This window comes from Malania oleifera, chromosome 2, assembly GCF_029873635.1.
Source record: "Malania oleifera isolate guangnan ecotype guangnan chromosome 2, ASM2987363v1, whole genome shotgun sequence".
Taxonomy (NCBI): domain Eukaryota; kingdom Viridiplantae; phylum Streptophyta; class Magnoliopsida; order Santalales; family Ximeniaceae; genus Malania; species Malania oleifera.
Window position 1 is genome coordinate 11,248,267 of NC_080418.1, and position 19,009 is coordinate 11,267,275.

Consider the following 19,009-nt stretch of genomic DNA (forward strand, 5'->3'; position numbering starts at 1 on the left):
AATGGAATTGGCCTCTTCAAGGCTTCCGCAAATGATTTTCCCCCAATGAAACCTTCCCCCTTTTCGATCTTAACATCCCCCGAACCACTTCCTGTCTCTTGTATACTAGCATCGACACCTCTCCTCAACCCTCCGGTAATAGCTACCGAAGATGGTTCAATCATGTCTAAAAAATAAGTTACCTATTTTTCATATTGACCACCAAAAAGCGAATACAAATAATAATTAAAAATTAAAAAATAAAAAATAAAAACCAAACCTGCAGTCCCGTAGATCTACGTCTACCGTCCCCGTATGTTTCGCAGATTTTCCGTCACCGCTACGTCTTTTCCCCAACCCTCCTCGCAACAATGCCTGAGCCGATCGCTACCAACGCTGGAGGTGAAAACACTGCCACTGCGTCCTGGAACTCCGTTGCTAGGAAGCTGAAGACGCGGAACGCCGCTACTGCAAGGCCTAAGCCGTGATCGACGTAGCGGAGATGGCGGCGCTGGCATAGGGACTGGCAACGGAAGCACTCCATAGATGGTCACAGGATGCCGCTGCTGCAAGGCCTACTAGCGACAGCAAGGCAATCCCACCCTAATTGCCGTTCAGAGATCCACTTCAATGACACAATGACTGGAGAATGAAGCCACGCGAGTGACAGAGTTTACGTCCGGTGACGGAGGCTCGCAAGAACATGCGAGCAACAGTCCGGCGAAGGCAGCAGACCAGAACACGCGAGTGATAGAGATGTCCGGCGACGGCGGCTTGCAAGAACACGTGAGCAATAGTTAGGGCACAGTAAACATGTGATTGATTGTAAACACTTTATTTCCTTTGTTGTTTGAATAAATATGTGATTAATTGTGAATAAGCATATGACATGCATGTGGGGTAGTGGGATTAGGCTAAACTAGGATTCAAACTCTCCTACGTGCTCTGTACCCGAGCTTTACCTATTAGGGTTAGATAGGGGTATAATAGCATTTTTCCCTTCATAGCTTAAACTTGATGGGATCCACAAACCACTCCGCTCAGTTTGAACTTTATCCAAACCCCTATTGGGTAAGGATGGGGGTCTGATTAGGAACCTATTGTCAATAGGGTTAGAGCCTAGCCACACATAACTATCCATAATCTCTTGCCTAGGATAAAGCCTTGTAGAACCCTGTATATACTATTTACTAATAATTTTTTTGAATTTACTAGCATAGCATATTTCCCTTACCTAACTAACTAAGCTCGTCTGCTAACTTGCTAACTTATGTCCATGGCGTTCATAATTCCATAATCTTGAAATTATATACATACATATTTTCCTATTAATTAACTAAATTCCTAGAACAATTTTCATACTCACATTTCCTGAATCATAAACTACTTATCATTTACCTGGGTCCCTGAAGAAAAACACCCACTAAAAACCTAGCCTGCCTACCATGTATATACCAACCCTGAATTATCCAAAATCCCAATTTCTCAATTTAACCTTAGAAATACATTCATATCTAAGCTTACACCTTCAATAATTAAATAACCAACCCAAAACACTCAAATAACACTCTTACCTCAGTTTTGAGATGGTACCCCAAAACATCAAACTAAAATTCTACTCCGCCTACGTTGTAGAGAATCTTCCCAGAAATCCCGTGGCAGTTCCTGATCATTGAAACGAGGCTTAACGGAGCGGAATTTGTAGAGAGAAAGGGAGGGGTTTCATGGGTTCTTAAGTGTGTGTGTGTGTGTGTGTGTGTGTGTGTGTGTGAGAGAGAGAGAGAGAGAGAGAGAGAGAGAGAGTTTGATTTGTTTAAAAAAAATATAGCTCTCGGTTCTTTATAAGTTTCAGCACTGGCCAAAAACCCATCGCTGATTTTCTGTGCTTCTCAATAAACCTTCGCCAGTTTTCTATTAACCTGCTAAAAAATTTACTATTTTACTTTTACCTGGTTGTGGAAACTTCCCAAAATTGTTACCGATTTTCTTCTTCCTTAGCCAAATGTCCATTTTTCCATTTTATTTCACTACACACATGATAAACACTTTAAAATCAGAATTTAATCAACCAACATAAACAAAATAAATTAGTTTTATCATACGGTCCAAGGATTTTAAAAGGTATATAACTATATTCAAATTCAGTCCCAGGTGATTCTTTCACATGATAATCAAGTTATATGCCATAAACATATATGCTCTTCAATTATTCAAGAAGATAATTCTAAGCTACCACAATCATATTCCCATGGTTGACATTCAAATATATGTTTAAAATGAGAAATTTGGGGAATCCTGAGAGTATATAATGGATTTTCAGCCGCAAATACCCTTTGGTATTTGGAGCGTAACTTTTGCTTCAGAACTCCAAATAAGGTGATCTTGGTGTCAAACTAAAGCTAAGAAAGTTTCCCACAACTTTTGTTTTAATGTGTTTTAAGATGGGAAGGTTTTGATAGTGAAAATCGCACATCAAGTAGGAAGACAAACACTGTCAAGCAACAGGGCAGCAAAGGGTCAGCTTAAAAACGGGATTTTTATGGGGCTTTACGAAACTACGGTTTATGTAATCTTAAAAAAAAAAAATGATAAACAAAGTTATGGATGGGCAGGTATGAGTTTTACATTGTCGATTCTCTGAATAACTTACCAATGATCAACGAATATGAATCACACCAAGGAATCCGTCAAGATTGCAGTGAACCGGTGTAAAGGTTGTTGCTTGTTGTTTGTAGTGTGTGGGTGGTGTGAGACAACCTGAGATGGTGTAGATGTGATGGACGGATTGTGATAGATAGATGTTGGATAGGTTGTTGGTCTCACACCAACTGATCTCCGAGGAGAACGTCGTAGCCTCTCACCACATAATTGCAAGGATCGGAACAAAGCTTCAAGAGCTTCACAAAGGAAGAACCTTTTTCATTCAATAATAATACTTTACTTCCTTTCCGTGTTTACAATAGCAATATATATAGGAAAGTAAAAACCTAAACAATAAATGACCTAAAAGTCCCCATAGAGGCATGGGGGATGACTCATTTTAATGTTCACAATTAAAACTTATTAATCACTCAATCCTCTCATAAAATAAATACCTAACAACTCATAATGCAATTAATTAAATAAAATCAAATCAAAAGGGACATCCAAGCTATGTGGGGCCTAGATGGGCCATGTGGGGCCCAATAGGTCCGTGTGTGGCCCACAAGGGTCTTGATCACGAAATTGCAAAATCAAAAGTCGGGCTTCTTTGTGCTGAAAAATCTTCAAGTATTTCCATAAAATCTTCGAGTATATGTGGACATCTGGGGGCAGTCCACGTGTCACCATGTCAGAAAACGAAAGGTGGTCATCATGTCAGCGAAGAGCGTAGACATCTAGAGGTTGTCCACATCTCAAAACATTTGCAAAAGGAAGGGATAATGCATGTCGATCCCCATCACATTAGTTAATTGTTTGGTTTGATAAAATCATCAAAGTTCTGATATTTGAATATCAAAACAACTACAAGGTTTCTTTGTAGTAACCGGGTAAAATAAAATTTTATAAAAAATAATAATAATAATAAAATAATAAAATAAAATAAATTAATTAAATTAACAAGTAAAATAAATAGTATGATAAGGAAAAAATATATATATATATAAATATTGAAACATGTATATATATATATATATATATATGTATATATATATAAGTAAGTTATTATGATATACATTTAATATATAGGTTAAAGGTATATATATATATATATATATATATATATATATATATAAAGTGTGAAAGCTTCTTTAAGAAGATTTACTTTATTAAATGATTATTATGATATAAATATATATATATATATATATATATATATATATATATATATATATACAAAATGGTGTGCACGATTCTTCAAGAAGCGTGCTTAGATCTTTTTTTTTTGGAAGTGCTCTCTCTCTCTCTCCTCTCTCTCTCTCCTACGACTCTCTCTCTCTTCGATTCCGAGTTAGTTTTACGCCGGATCGACAAACCGAAGCCACCACGACGCTCCTGATGAAGTTCTCTACAAGTCTGCCGGAGTGGATCGTCAGGGAAACGAAGTTGGATTTCATCCCAAATCCAAGGTAAAGCATTATATTCAATATTTGGATTTTTGGCAATTGAAGAAAGTGATATACGCGTAAAAATACTGAACTTTAATACTGGAAATTTTCAATTCCAGAGTATTGATTGGGATCGTTGGGAATCATCCCTAAGTTGAGGTAAGACTTTTTAAGTCGAATTTGACTTAGTGGTAGTTATAAAAAATATTGTACGTACGAAAATACTAAACTTTAATTCTGCGAGTTTTCATTTTCAGGGTGTTGAGTTGAGAACCTTGTGGGTACGGGGAAGATTTTCTTAGGGGCTTTTCAGGAATCAGGTAAGGGGATAAACTAAGCTAGTTTTGTTTTGAGAAAATGTATATATATATATATATATAGCATCTGGTTTCAGGAAAAATAAATATATTTATATATATGATTTATATTTGGAAAATACTGTTTAAATGATGATATGTTGAATACGTAGAAAATTTGTTTAGTGTGACATGAGTATAAAAATGTTGTGAAATACTGTTTTTTTTGGAATGGGGACGATATGGATTTCTATGATGGAAAACCGGCATACGGGCCGAGATATTTTTATATGTATATGTGATTTGCCGGCGTATGGGCCGTGCTATGTGGATGAGATTTGCCGGCGTACGGGCCGTGCTATGTGATTTGCCAGCATACGGGCTGTGCTATGTGATTTGTCGGCGTACGGGCCGTGCTATGTGGTTTGCCAGCGTACGGGCTGTGCTATGAGATTTGTCGGCGTACGGGCCGTGCTATGTTAAAATGTGTAATACCGGCGTACGGGCCGATGATTTTCATGATACACGTATATATGTAAAATGATATGATTGATGTGAAAATAAATGATATGAGATATTTATGTATCACGATTTTAGTATATGTATATGATATCAGAACCTGGTTGGCTTGGTCTAGGCTAGCACTTGCACGGTACCGTTGCTATGTGTCCATGGTCCTCGTGATCATGATATCTGTGTTAACGCCGCTGTATGGAGTGGTGTGAGATTGGATGGTCGATGTGGTTATTTTCAAGAAGTGTGCTGTTATCGCCCCTGGTGTACGGACCAGTCTGGGTAGACCCATCGGACCTACAGATTACTGTTTGACTTAGCAGTGGTCGGCCAACCATTGTCAGGTCCCGCCTTCGGGCCACACAACCCAGTCATGTGGGGGTAATACATGACAACAGCCAGCTAACCTACCAGGATTGTTTTATGTTATTATTAGTGTATGAGATGAGATATGTTTATGAAAATGCAGTATATTCTGCTATGTGTTGATATGCATATGTTTTCCCATATTTGATAAACAGTATTGAATATGTTATGTATGGTATATGTAGAACACAGAATACTCATGTTGCCACACACTGGTATTAGTTTATTTCCCTTACTGAGAGGTGTCTCACCCCTAAATCTTATACATTTTTCAGAAGCCCCTGATAGGAGAGCGGGAAAAGCCTCGCTGATCTAGATCAGTTGTTTGCCCTCTTTGGAAGGGTAAGTTTTTGGTAGGGACAGTTAGGTTTTGTGGGGATTGTCCCTAGATTTCATTTTTGAGATGTATATACTGTGAGATAGTGATTATAGTGACTCTGATATGTGTTATGCACATTATGATGAGTTGTATATGATTTTATACTTTCTGCTGCGTAGGCTTCTGCTGTATGTTTTGTTATATCCCTGGTGCCCATGGGCTCAGGTGGATTGTGACCTGCTGAGTTGGAATGTATGATGTGATGATAATTTATTTATATAAAAAAAAATATATGTAAAAAAGGAGCAGGTCGTTACATTCTTAGACTTAAAGTTTTTCAAAAATCTAAAACTTATATTTCATTAATTGAAGTAAAGGAATAAAATCTGAGTTTTGAATTTAAAATTTGAGTTTTATTTATAAATCATTATAATCTGATTTCGGAAATTTAATCAACTCAGTATTAACATCAAAGGTTTAAACTTGAGATTGAATATTTATTAAACTTAATTGATCATCAATAGTATTGCAATTATTGATAACTTGCTGAAAGTATATATATTGCTGAGATTAAATTTCAACTAAGGAATCTTTAAATACAAAGTAAGCAAAGAAATTTTAAGAAACCCAATTCACCCCCCACCTGGGAGTTCACCTTACTTTTCAAACATTTTAATTAATCATAGTGCTTAATTCTTCTTTATTTTTAATAATAGTTAAATTTGAACTTAAACATACAATTCCCTATGGAAATGACTTAGGGAACTCCCTTATACTACTTAGTTACACTCTTATATTTGGGAGTTATTCTCTAAGGTTTTTAGAGTGAGTCAGCTATCAGTGTAGTGAGCAAATATATGCATTGCCCTAGGACGAGGCACTACTAAGCAATCAAATGGATTATGGCTTGGTTTATGGCAAGTGAAAGACAATTATTGGTATCATAGGATATTCAGTTTTGGATTTTTCAAGTGACTTGGGCAAGCATAGGTCCTTGATAGGTTATGTTTTCACTTTTCTTGGACATAATCAATTGAAAGGCAACTTTGCGATCAATAGTAGCCTTGTCAACAACTAAGGCATAGTACATGGCTCTTTTAGAAGTAGTGAAGGAAACTTGGTGGCTAAATCGTTAGTTAAAGACATGAGAGTTGATAAAGATTGAAGTACAATTTATTATGATAGTCAGAGTACTATACACTTGATCCAAGATCATATATGCCATGAGAGGACCATCATATAGATGCCAAGTATCACTTTTGTTCAAGAGGTTATCACCAAGCTAAAATGAAAGTCAAGAAGATTGGTACAAAAGATAATCTTGTAGCTACATTGATTAAGCCAGTTCATATAATCAAGTTTTTGCATTACTTGAACTTGGTTAATCTTTTCAAAATGAGGTAAGCCCTTTGAGGAGCATGGCGGTGAAGGAGCAAAATTCAAAACAAGGTGGATATTTATTGAAGTTTCTTGTGTTTTTTGCTCATATTTGGAGTCCCACATTATTTTTGTCTAGCTAGTGCTAGTCATAGGACTTACATAAATATTATAAGCTATAGTTGTATAGTGGTCTATAAGAAAACATAAGTTTATTTGGGATTTGGGTGAGAGAGAGAGAGACTACTTTCATATTCTTTTACTATTCATGGTGAATATTTTCTCCTTGGTATGGGTGAGAATTTGTTCGACTTGATTAAAAAATTCATTACTCGAACCAAACCGAAATTCCATATCAACCAAACTCAAAACTGACTGAACCAAATTTCGGTTATATCGGTTAACCAATTTAATATATATATATATATATATATATATATATATATATAATTTTTGATTAATTTATACTATTTGGTTAATTCAATTAACTGAATTAACCAATCTTAAAAACTAAATCAAAAATTGAAATTCAATTAAAATGTAAACCGAATCAAAATGAAAATTTTTTTAACCAAATCAAACCAACCGAATTTACTCGATTAATCCTGTTTTAATCGAATTATGCTCCCCTACTCCTTGCTCCTATGGACGTAAGTTTGACATTAAAATTGAACCACGTTTTATCTTGTGCTCATTGTGTGTTTGTGTTTGCTTTTTTTTTTTGTTTGTTCATTGTTCTTGATTAAATTCAGCAATTCAATCTTAACAAACATTATCTTTGAAAAAAGAAATAGAGGTCCTCCATAGGTATTTAGCCACGTGCTGTGACGATCAATCTTTTGGTTGTATATCTTAATATGCTAGAAGTTGTACTTGAATACTCAACATTAAAATATATAAAATTTTGAAATGAGCTTTGGGATGATGTGATTGAATTTAAGTGGTCATGTACAAACATATGTTAGTATGCTACGTGTTTTTTTTAATAAATATTTTTGCCAATTGTGGTAGAGTCACATGAAGAAATTTGTAAATTTTTTTGTCTAAATTACCAATGCTCAACAAAAATTACAAACATTTCTTTTAATGCTATTACATTGTTTGCAGTAGTTACCAATTGCAAGTTCAAGGCAAATGGCAATGAGAGAGTTAGGTTAGTCTTAAGTGGTAAAAGGGCAGATGTTTTATATAAAATAAAAAACAAATTTAGTGTATCCAAGCAACCACAAGCCAACTTCTAGCGGCAAAAATCATAGTCCCAACTCTGTTCTTTATAGTGAATACTTTTTTCTAGGTGAGAATTTTCTCCACAAAGAGCATAAAAACAAAAATGTCATATTTTCAACAAAACCACTAGAACCAATGGGACATAAGGCTTGAATTCAATCATATTTTTAGAAGAATTTCTAACTTAGCTCACTGATTATGAGTTTTTAAAAATTGCCTCCAAGAATCATTTGAAAACCAGCAAGAGAGAGTCATCAACACTCGACCTTTCCATCCTTGCAACACCCATTGTCCATCTTTAGCAATCAAGAAATCTTTGTGGTAGCCAGATTTCACCTTAACCCTCAATGTGTTCGTAAGTTCTGTGCCTAGTCGGAGCTGCTTAAACTCAGCTCTCATATTTCGAATCTTCCATTGCTTGTATGTGTTCGGGTCTGAAAAACCTATTGAACCTTCACATGCTATAATATTCATCATTACCATCCCATTAAACTCTTTTTCAAATATCAATCTGTCTTGACTTTCACGGGTAAAATTTATATCCATCATGTCAAACACTGACAAGTAATGAAAGAATGTCTCCTGAAACCGTGTAACAAAGAAAGGGGCATTATAATATCCATTATTAACACCATGAATGAATATATTTGGATTTATCTTCTGGATTAAGTTTAGAGTAACATTCCTCGAACTATCTAATGTAATACTCTCATCACATACAGCCTCAAGTCGGAACTGACAGATAACAATGACGACCTCATTTTTGTCAATCTTGAGGTCAATAGCTTGGATAGTTTCCTATTTCTTTGCTATAGCATTATACTCAAATGAGACATTAAAACACTTACAATAAGTTGCTAGACGGCGGCCCGTATCCCCAACTTTTCTTGCTGGGTGAAAACCTAGTCCTGAAAACATGTGAAGCCCACCAACCAAGGTTGAGAGATCTTGGATAACCATGAGCCATTGGAACCATACAGGATACCAAAATCTATAATATGTTTCGCCCTCGCCTTTCTGGCTAAATTCAAAATGTGCTGATTTGCAAAATAAAAAGAGATCCTTCTAAATGGACAGACTGAAACAAAAGACCGGTAAGCTTTCAGCATGGCCGTAGCTGATGGCATCTTAGATGACAAAGCAGCATAAATTTGAGTACCAGTACCCGCCAAGCGCGCTTTGACGGCATTGGCAAAATAGTGGCACACCTCTGAAACCCATCTCCGAAGGGAGAAGAGTGCCCCCGAATCTCCTTCAATCGTTCTTTTGCAGTTCTCCAATCTTCAGCAGCGATATCCTGTGCACACAGAACAAGATAAGCCTTCAAATCAACTAACTCTTCATTTCCTGTTCTCTTTGCTCCCTTCCCAGGGTTAAACCCACAAGCTTCCACATTCTGCACCGGCAACGACTCGCCGACACTATTGTCCGATAACGACTCAACAGTATTCTTATTTTCTTCAACTGGAAAGAGAAAAACATTGTCAAGCATCTCTGATAACTCGTCCTCTTCGCCCGAAACCACCAATTGCTTATTTCTCCTCCGTTCTTCATCCGAATCCTCCCTTTGATGATTCTTCTTTCCCCTCACGACAGCAGACGAATACACCCTGTCATCCTCATTTGCATCAGGACTGTCATCGTCCTTGGACGACTTTGGAGTTAACTTGGTGTTGGAGTTTTCCAAATTAACAAGTAGAAGATTTTCACGAGGAAGGAACTTGCTAGCTTCCTCTTGGCCTCTTTGAAACTGCAGTTTGTACTCGCCCCGGCTAATAGAATTCCAAAAATAAGTGTACTTAGAAAAGGCTGATGCATTTCGAGACTCCCACTGAGCCCGCCTTTCATTTCTGTAGTGTCAGACTGAGAAACAGAATAATTGCTAGTGGTAACATTACAATCAGGGGAAATATTATTAGGACAGCCGAGAGTGGGTGGGTGGGCAGGGGAGGGAGGATACTTCTTACCCACAGCTTCGTAAAACGATTTCTCGGTAGCTCGAAGAGCCGCAGGGTCGTGCAACAAGCTACCCTCCTCGTCCAGGTCCTCTTCCATAAGCATTTGCGCTATGTATTGTAAAACTGGATCAGAAAAGCCGTCGTCGCCGGCGGAATCTACATCCGGATTCGCAGTCGACGTCGGAGCCAAATACGCCGGGGCTTGCTCCGGTGGAAGGGAAGACAAACCCATGAAATTGGTATCAAACCGTAGTCACTGAAAGTGAGTCTGTTCGTGAAAAAACCAGGGCAATGGTCAGCCGGGGTAGACTCTGTCATCATTCATTTTGAACCCGTTTATGCAATTGCAGAAAATAATTACTAAAGCATTCCCCAGAGTTCAATTGCAAACGATAAATTTAGGAACCAAAGCGAGCAAGAAAATAAACGGATGAAATCAAAGTGGAGAGAGAAGGAGAAAAATGAGGAAGAACGAATTTCTTTCAAAATGCGGCAGGGTAGGAGAGAGTGTCAAAATCATGGATTTTGAATTATGTTTTATTTGTTTTATGAGGTGTTTAGTCATTAATTTTTTATAAAATTACATCTAATAAGCATTTTGCAAGACTATGGTTGATTACCTTTGAAAAAAATTTCAATTTGTTTATTCACTTTTCAAGACATTACACTAATTAATTTTTTAATTTAATTTATTTATGTCAATATCATTTTATTTGTATTTTCATATATTTTTTGAAAAATATAAAATAATAATGAAATTATATTGATATTCTTTTGTCAATTAATTGATTCAAAATGATTGAACCGATGCATCATTCAATTCAAAAATAGATTAAGTTTCTTGTCGTAATGCCTCGGAAAAGGGTCTGAAATGACAATAAATAATAATATTGAAAGTTCAATGAAGTTGTCACTAACCTATTATTTACTTAGGTACGGTTAGTTCATCTAATTACTACTCGTCGGTTGGTCTCTAGACTAAGTTTATGTTAAGGAACCAGTAGTCTCTATTTGCTTTTACCAGAGTTGAGACCGGGAGTTCAGTTATACGAGAAAAAGGTACTAGCACCCCCTATACACCTATTCTACAAACAGTATCTAATTAATTATGAATTATTCCTAAATTAAATTTAATGATCTTTAATTGACTCTTTTAAAATAAATATCTAAAAATATTGAAAAATTAAGTATAATTTAGGAATGAATAATAAGGCCTGCAAAGGAAGGAATCTTGTTAGATAAACCCCCCCCCCCCAAAAAAAAACTAATATATGTGAGGTCCAAAATACTTCTTTACCCTTTATTAAATTATTGTGATGTACAAGAAAAAAAAAAAGAAGAATATGTACAGATAATAATAAAAAATCAACAAGTTTGGGCCAAAAAAGTCTCTAAAATATTCCCAAACTTTTCCAAAAATATTTGTAAAAATTTTTTGACATTTTTCCAAAAATTTTTTGGGATTTTTAAAGACTTTTCTTTATTTTTTGGTATTCTTTATTTTTCCATTTTTTTTGTTATTCGAGTCAAAATAACTCAAATAATTTTTATTTTTTTCTAATTTTTAAAATATTTTTTAACTTTTTAATTTATTTTTTTCTAGTTTTCAGAATTTTTTAAAAAATTATGAATTAAATTAAAAATAAAATAAACAAACCACTAGTTTTAAAATCAGACTAGTTGAACTATTTTGAATCAGGTCTCACCTAATTGGGATAAGTGGACCACGTATCCACCTATAATGGTGACACATGGTTCTAATTTTTTTTTATTTTTTTTATTTTAATTCATTATAGTAGGATGATGTCATCATGACATTATCTACCACATGGTAGTATCGAGTTGATTCTAGGTGTTTGTCATGGATTGTTGACATGATAGCAATCTAGCCGTCTAGAAAAAACACATTTTGGACGGCCAAGATTGCGCCATGTCGCCTTTCGAAGGCACGATCCTGGTTGTGCTGCGTGTCACCGTACGGACGGTTACACGTGTCCAACTACGGACTGTGACATGTGTCCCACTAACACCCATATAAAAACTCATTTTTGCTCTCTCTCTCTCTCTCTCTCTCTCTCTCTCTCTTTTTCTTCCTTTCTTCCATTTCTTCTCTTTCTTTTCTCTTTCTTCTTCTCACACAAATTCTTTTCCCTCTCAGATATCTCTTATGTTCTTCTCTCTCTCATCTCTTTTTGTTTCAATCTCACTATTCTTCCTCTTAGATTCCTCGCTCTCTATCTCTCTTTTTTCTTTTTTTCTCTTTCATCTTTTTTTTTTTTTGCCTTCTTTTTTCTCTTTTCTTTCTTCTTCTCTCTGTTCTTCTTTCTTCTTCTCACACACATTCTTCTCTTAAAGTTTTTGTAGAGACCCAAAGAATTATGGTATTTAAATACTAAAAGAGGGAGAAAAAGGATATTGTAAAGTGAGTCACAGCACATCCTCGTCGACGAATGCAGAGCGTTCGTCGACGAGGTGACTTATTGGGATCATCGACGAGAGGATACCGAGAGACTATTTTCAGTTTTGAATTTCGTCAACGAGGAATAGGTGTCCGTCGACAAATTTCCTTCGTGACCTTGATGACAAAGTGACGTGTCTCATCGATGAGTGCAGGTGTACAAATAGCCCTAAACTTGGATTCAGAGCAGATTTCTTCAAACAAAATTGGATTCTCTCTCTCCTATTCATCCCCTCTGCATTCTCTCTAAGATTTTGGGTCCATTCTTTGTCGGATCGACGATTCAAAGCCACCACGACACTCCTAAGAAAATTCTCTTCAAGTTTGCTGGAGTGGATCGTTGGTGGGGCTAACTTGGACTTCATCCCAAGTTTAGGGTAAGGCTTTTTATTTAGTATTTGTCTTTCATACAGTTGTAGAATAGGTAGTACTTGAAGAAATACTGAAGTTTTCAAACTAAGAAATTTGTATAATATGTCGGTGTAAGGGCCGAGGATTTTATACGATATGTCGGCGTAAAGGCCAAGGATTTTATACGATAAGCTGGTGTAAGGGCCAAGGTTTTATATTATATACCAGCGTAAGGGCTGAAGGTTTTTATGATATGCTATACTAGCATAAGGGTCGTGATTTACAAGATACAAAATGCTGGTGTAAGGGTCGTAAATTCTATATGATATGTTATGCAAAGTTTTATGAAAATATTAATATGACAGATATTATTATAAAATTGTCATGTATCGTTATTTGGAAATATATTATATGTTATCAGAACCTGGTTGGCCTGATTTAGGCTTTCACGAAGCACGGTACTGTATCTATATGATCATGATCATGTTTATGTTAGTGCTATTGCTTGTCGTATGGGGCAGTGGGAGATCGGCAGTCAATGTGGTTTATTGTAGTGCAGACCTCCCTCTGGTGTCCAAACCAGAAAGGGCAAACTCATCGTACTTACAGACTTATGTTGATCTATCGTGGTCGGCTAGCCATTGCTAGGTCCCATCTTTGGACCGCACAACCCAGTCATGTGGGGATAAGACATGACACTAGCCAACTATCCATCTAGGGTGTTTTCCATATACGGTTATATGAGATAATTTATGTCTATAGAAACTCAATATATTATACCATGTTATGGAAAAATATGTTTTTCCCAAATATGTTATAGATAGTTTTAGCAAGTATGATTTATATATTGTTATATGTACATGTTAGCTTTACCGTGATCCCAAGAGGTGGGTGAATTGGTTTTTTTTTAAATTTAATCCCTAGGTAAATATTCTAACACCAGTATATTCACAACCCTATGGTCAATCTAGTACAAGTAATGTAAATGTATACTGGAAAGTAAATAAAGCAATTTAATCATATACACATGCACCAGAAAATAGTAAAGTAAAACTGACACACAGAAATGTTATCGAGGTTCGACCGATTGCCTATGTCCTCGCCTTGGCTAACAAGCACAAGGATTAACACTATAATTGCTCACTTAAACGGGTGGAGCAGCGCCTAACAAACCAGGTCAATTAGCACAGGGCTGACCTCAACCATTACAACCAATCCTTATCGAACTGAATTACCGCCCCCTCAGGCCACCCTTAGAAACACTTAGATTTTACAATCAATGGATATCGATACGGTGATTGTGCTTTCGTGTAAAGCAGATATGTACCCAGATATGCTTAGTCACATACACCATAAAATGATTTAATATGTAAGCTTAGTGTAGTCTAATATTTCAACTCTCAAATATATTTGCTATCAATGTAATGAGTGCGTGAGAGTGTCGACAAGCAATCTTTGTATCACAAGGTATTCAACCAATGTATTCACACAAAGATATCAAGCAAGTCTCAAGTATATTAATCAGCAGGATATCTCAATCACGTAGATGTCAAATAATGTATATGTTTGGTTTGCAAAAGATATTTAATCTTTGTATTCAGCAAAATGATATGTAAGTCAATGAATATTGTAACAAAGATTAATCTCACATAAACAAATATCTTTTCAACAATATATCAAAATAAATCACCCAAGATATTTGAGAATGTTTTTTTTTTTTTTTTAAAAAAAGTTTTCAACCTAAAAAAAAATACAAACTTCCTAAGATATTGAAACCAATATGCAATACTCAGAAGTTTAATGCAAGTCTTCTTAGGAGAGACTTTCTAACAAAGTCCCCTAAGAACACTTAGGTTTAGCTCTCTATAAAATTGAATCAATCAAACAAAGATGGGAGAGAAAACCTATTAAAACAAACACTCAATCAACTTATAGAGAGTTTAAACACTAGTAGAGAGTAAGTTTGAGTGAATGGAGTACGAAAAATGAGTAGTAAGATTTTTGAAAATGAAAGAGAATTTCTTAATTAGGTTTTCTAATCAAGTTACTAATTATCCCAAATGAAGGGGTATTTATAGACTCCCCTTGAATTATAACCGTTAGGGATAAGGTTGGGATTATTAGAAAAGATTTAATGATTTTTAAATTATTTTAAACCTATTTAACCGAGTCAACCGCGCTAAAACATAGGTCCAACCTGAGCGCACCAGTCAACCAGGATGGGTTCGGTCAACCGAAGTTCTTGAGGCTCGGTCAATCGAGCCAAAATTGAACTGCCAGTTCGGTCGATCGAACATGTATGTTCTAGCCAATTTTTCCTATTTTGCGAGGTTCAGTCGACTAGGGTCATTTTGAACTACATTGGTCGGTCGACTAGACTATTGGATTCCCATACTTGAGAATTCGATCGACCAGGTTGGTGCAATACAAAAAAGGCTCGGTCAATTAGGAAGTCAATAATGTTGACTTCAGGGAGGTTTGGTCGACCGGGGTCATTTTGAACTACAGAGTTCAGTCGACCGGGACGTGGTCAACTTGTTGACTCAGGCTGGGTTCGGTCGATCTGGGCTAGAATGAACTATCTAGGTCGGTCGACCGAAAGTGCACATTTTGTGCATTTCGGTCCTATTTCATTTCACATTCACCATATTCAAATGCCTAACACATACAAGTGCAATGGTGAGTGTTCTAGGATCTTTTCTAGGTCCAGTTTTAGTTATGATTCAATTTGACCTTACCTATTAGACCATGCATGTAATGTGTGCGATTATTATAAGTAAAAATCCTAATTACTATTACAGACCATTTACATAAATGAATTATCTATTACAACATAAAATGATTGGGTCTTGATTCTTCACTTTCTCTATGTGCATCTTGATCTTGACAATTTATGTTCCTGCACATAATCTCAAACACCCATTAGATATAATGAGTATTTGTCATAATCAAAATCGGACGTGACCTATAAGGTCAACATTCTCCCCCTTTTTGATGATGACAAATACAACCAGCAAAAATATGGGCTTAAGCCTAAGAAGGCTCCCCCTATCAATATGCATGCAATTATTTTAAGTTCCTAATTACTTTTACCCAGTTATATTTTTGCCTCTCCATCTCCCATTTTTGGCAACAGTAAAAAGGGTTATAAAAGTTAATTACTCTAGGCAATGGGTAAGTATTACATTTATACATTATGAGTTTTGGAAAGATTTTGAAAAATTTCAGTAGAGTTTCTTTTAAAAATTGGACTTTCAAAAACAAATCATAAATAAATTGTAACCTATTTGAGTTTATATAGCCTAACAGTTTATCCACAATTACTCGAACAGTTTAGTATGGTCCAACAATCAAATATAAATTTCAATATCATCATGAAGTAGACAAAGGAGTGATGCATCACAAGCAATAATCGATATGCATAAAGTCCAATATGATCATACTATAGATATAAGAAATTTGCACATGAACAATAATCAACATTCACAAAGTCTAAGGCAAGAAGACATATCAATAATAATATTAGTTGCAAAGACTTTTTTAGATTTCACTTGAGAGCTCCCCCTAAATTTATGCAAATTATGAAACATCTAAGAAGCTTCTCTACTATGCATTAAGCTTAATTCACGTCTAATTTATATGAACCTATCTTCAGGAAGTGGTTTAGTGAGTATATCTGCCCACTATTCATTAGTGGATACAAAGTCAAGAGCCACATCTCCTTTTTGCACATGATCACAAAGGAAGTGATGCCTAATCTCAATGTGTTTAGTTCGTGAATATGAGATAGGATTTTTATAGATGTTAATTACACTTGTATTATCACATTTAATTTGTATTTTATTATAGTGCAATCCATAATCCGTAAGTTGTTGTTTCATATAAAGAGTTTGGGCACAACAACCTCCAGCCGCAATATATTCTGCTTCGGCTGTGGATAAGGCAACTATGTTTTGTTTCTTGGAGAACCAAGAAACAACAGATTGTCCGAAAAGTGACAAGTGTCATTGGTGCTTTTTCTATCAACCTTACAATCGGCAAAGTCAGCATCAGTATAGCTCACAAGCTCAAAGGAAGTATGCTTAGGGTACCATAAGCCTAACTCTATAGTCCCAACTAGATACCTAAGGATTCGTTTAACTGCTTTTAGATGGGATTCCTTAGGGGCAGCTTGAAACCTAGCACATATACACACGCTAAACATAATATCAGGCCTACTAGAAGGGAGAAATAGGAGACTCTCAATCATGACACGATACAATTTTACATCAACAAGGATTCCTTGCTTATCTTTATCAAGATTAATGGAAGAGTTCGTAGGTGTGCCAAGAATTTTACAATCTTCCATATTAAATTTCTTTAGCAAGTCCCTAATATATTTAGATTAGCATATGAAAGTTCCATGATTAGCTTGCTTAATTTGTAGTACTAAGAAGAAACTAAGTTCACCCATCATGCTCATTTCAAATTCACTTTGCATGCATTTAGCAAACTCATTACACAACTCATCATTAGTTGCTCCACAAATGATATCGTCCACATAAATTTGAACAAGGACCATATCATTATTTTTGGATTTGATGAAAAGTGTCATGTCAATTTTGTCACAAGTAAACCCATTTTCTAGTAGAAAACCACTAAGCCTCTCATACCAAGCTCTAGGAGTTTGTTTCAATCCATACAGAGCCTTAGACAACCGATAAACATGATCTGAATATTTATGATTTTCAAAGCCGGGTGGTTGTTTTACATATACTTCTTCATTAATATAGCCATTTAGAAAAGCGCTTTTAACATCCATTTGAAACAATTTAAAATTTTTGAAAATGGCATAAGCAAGTAGCATACGAATGACTTCTAATCTAGCAATAGGAGCATATGTTTCATCAAAGTCAATTCCATCATCTTGATTATATCCTTGGGCAATTAGTCTAACTTTATTCCTAGTTACTACCCTATTTTCATCTTTCTTATTTCTATATACCCATTTAGTTCCAATAATTGTGTGATCATTAGGCCTAAGAACTAGAGTCCACACTTTGCTCCTTTCAAATTGATTAAGTTCTTCTTACATGGACATTACCAAAGACTCATCCTCTATTGCTTCTTTAATATTTTTAGGTTCTTCTTGGGATAAGAAAGTAGAATGATTCACTAGATTTCTCAAGGAGGATCTTGTGGCTACATCACGGGATAGTTCACCTATGATTTGATCTATAGGATGATTTCTAACAAATTTCCAATCTCTAGGCAACCCTTGATTTTCATTTCATTATCTTCAGATGATATCTCATTTGCTTCTTGGTTTTCACTTGCATTGTTCTCAATAGATAATTTTTCTAAGCATTTTCTAATATCAATATCATCTTCATCATCTTTATTAGAAAATGGATTAGATTCATCAAACACATCATGAATAGATTCAATGACGGTCAATATTCTTTTATTGAAAATCCTATATGCTTTACTATTAAGTGCATAACCTAGGAAAATGCCTTCATCAGATTTAGAATCAAATTTTCCTAAGTGTTCATTATCCATAAGCACAAAGGATTTACAACCAAACACACGAAAATAGGAAATATTAGGTTTATGGTTGTTCCACAATTCATAAGGGGTTTTATTTATTGACAGTTTAATCAACACCATATTCATAACATAGCATGCAGTATTTATGGCCTTGGCCTAAAAATATTTAGGTAATTTATGTTCATTCAGCATAGTTCTACCCATCTCTTGCAGTGACCTATTCTTTCTTTCTACCACACCATTTTTTTTAGGTGTCCTAGATGCAGAGAAGTTGTGTGATATGCCCTCTACGTCATAATATTTTTCTATGTCCTCATTTTTGAATTTCGTGCCTCTGTCACTTCTTATATGAGTTATCTTATATCCTTTTTCATTCTGAATTCTCCTACAAAGTTTGGTAAATTTTTCACATGACTCATTTTTGTGTGCAAGAAATAACATCCATGTGAATCTAGAAAAGTCATCCACAGTTATAAAAGCATATGATTTTTCACCAAGACTTTGTATTGAATTAGGATCAAACAAGTCTAAATGAAGCATCTCAAGTG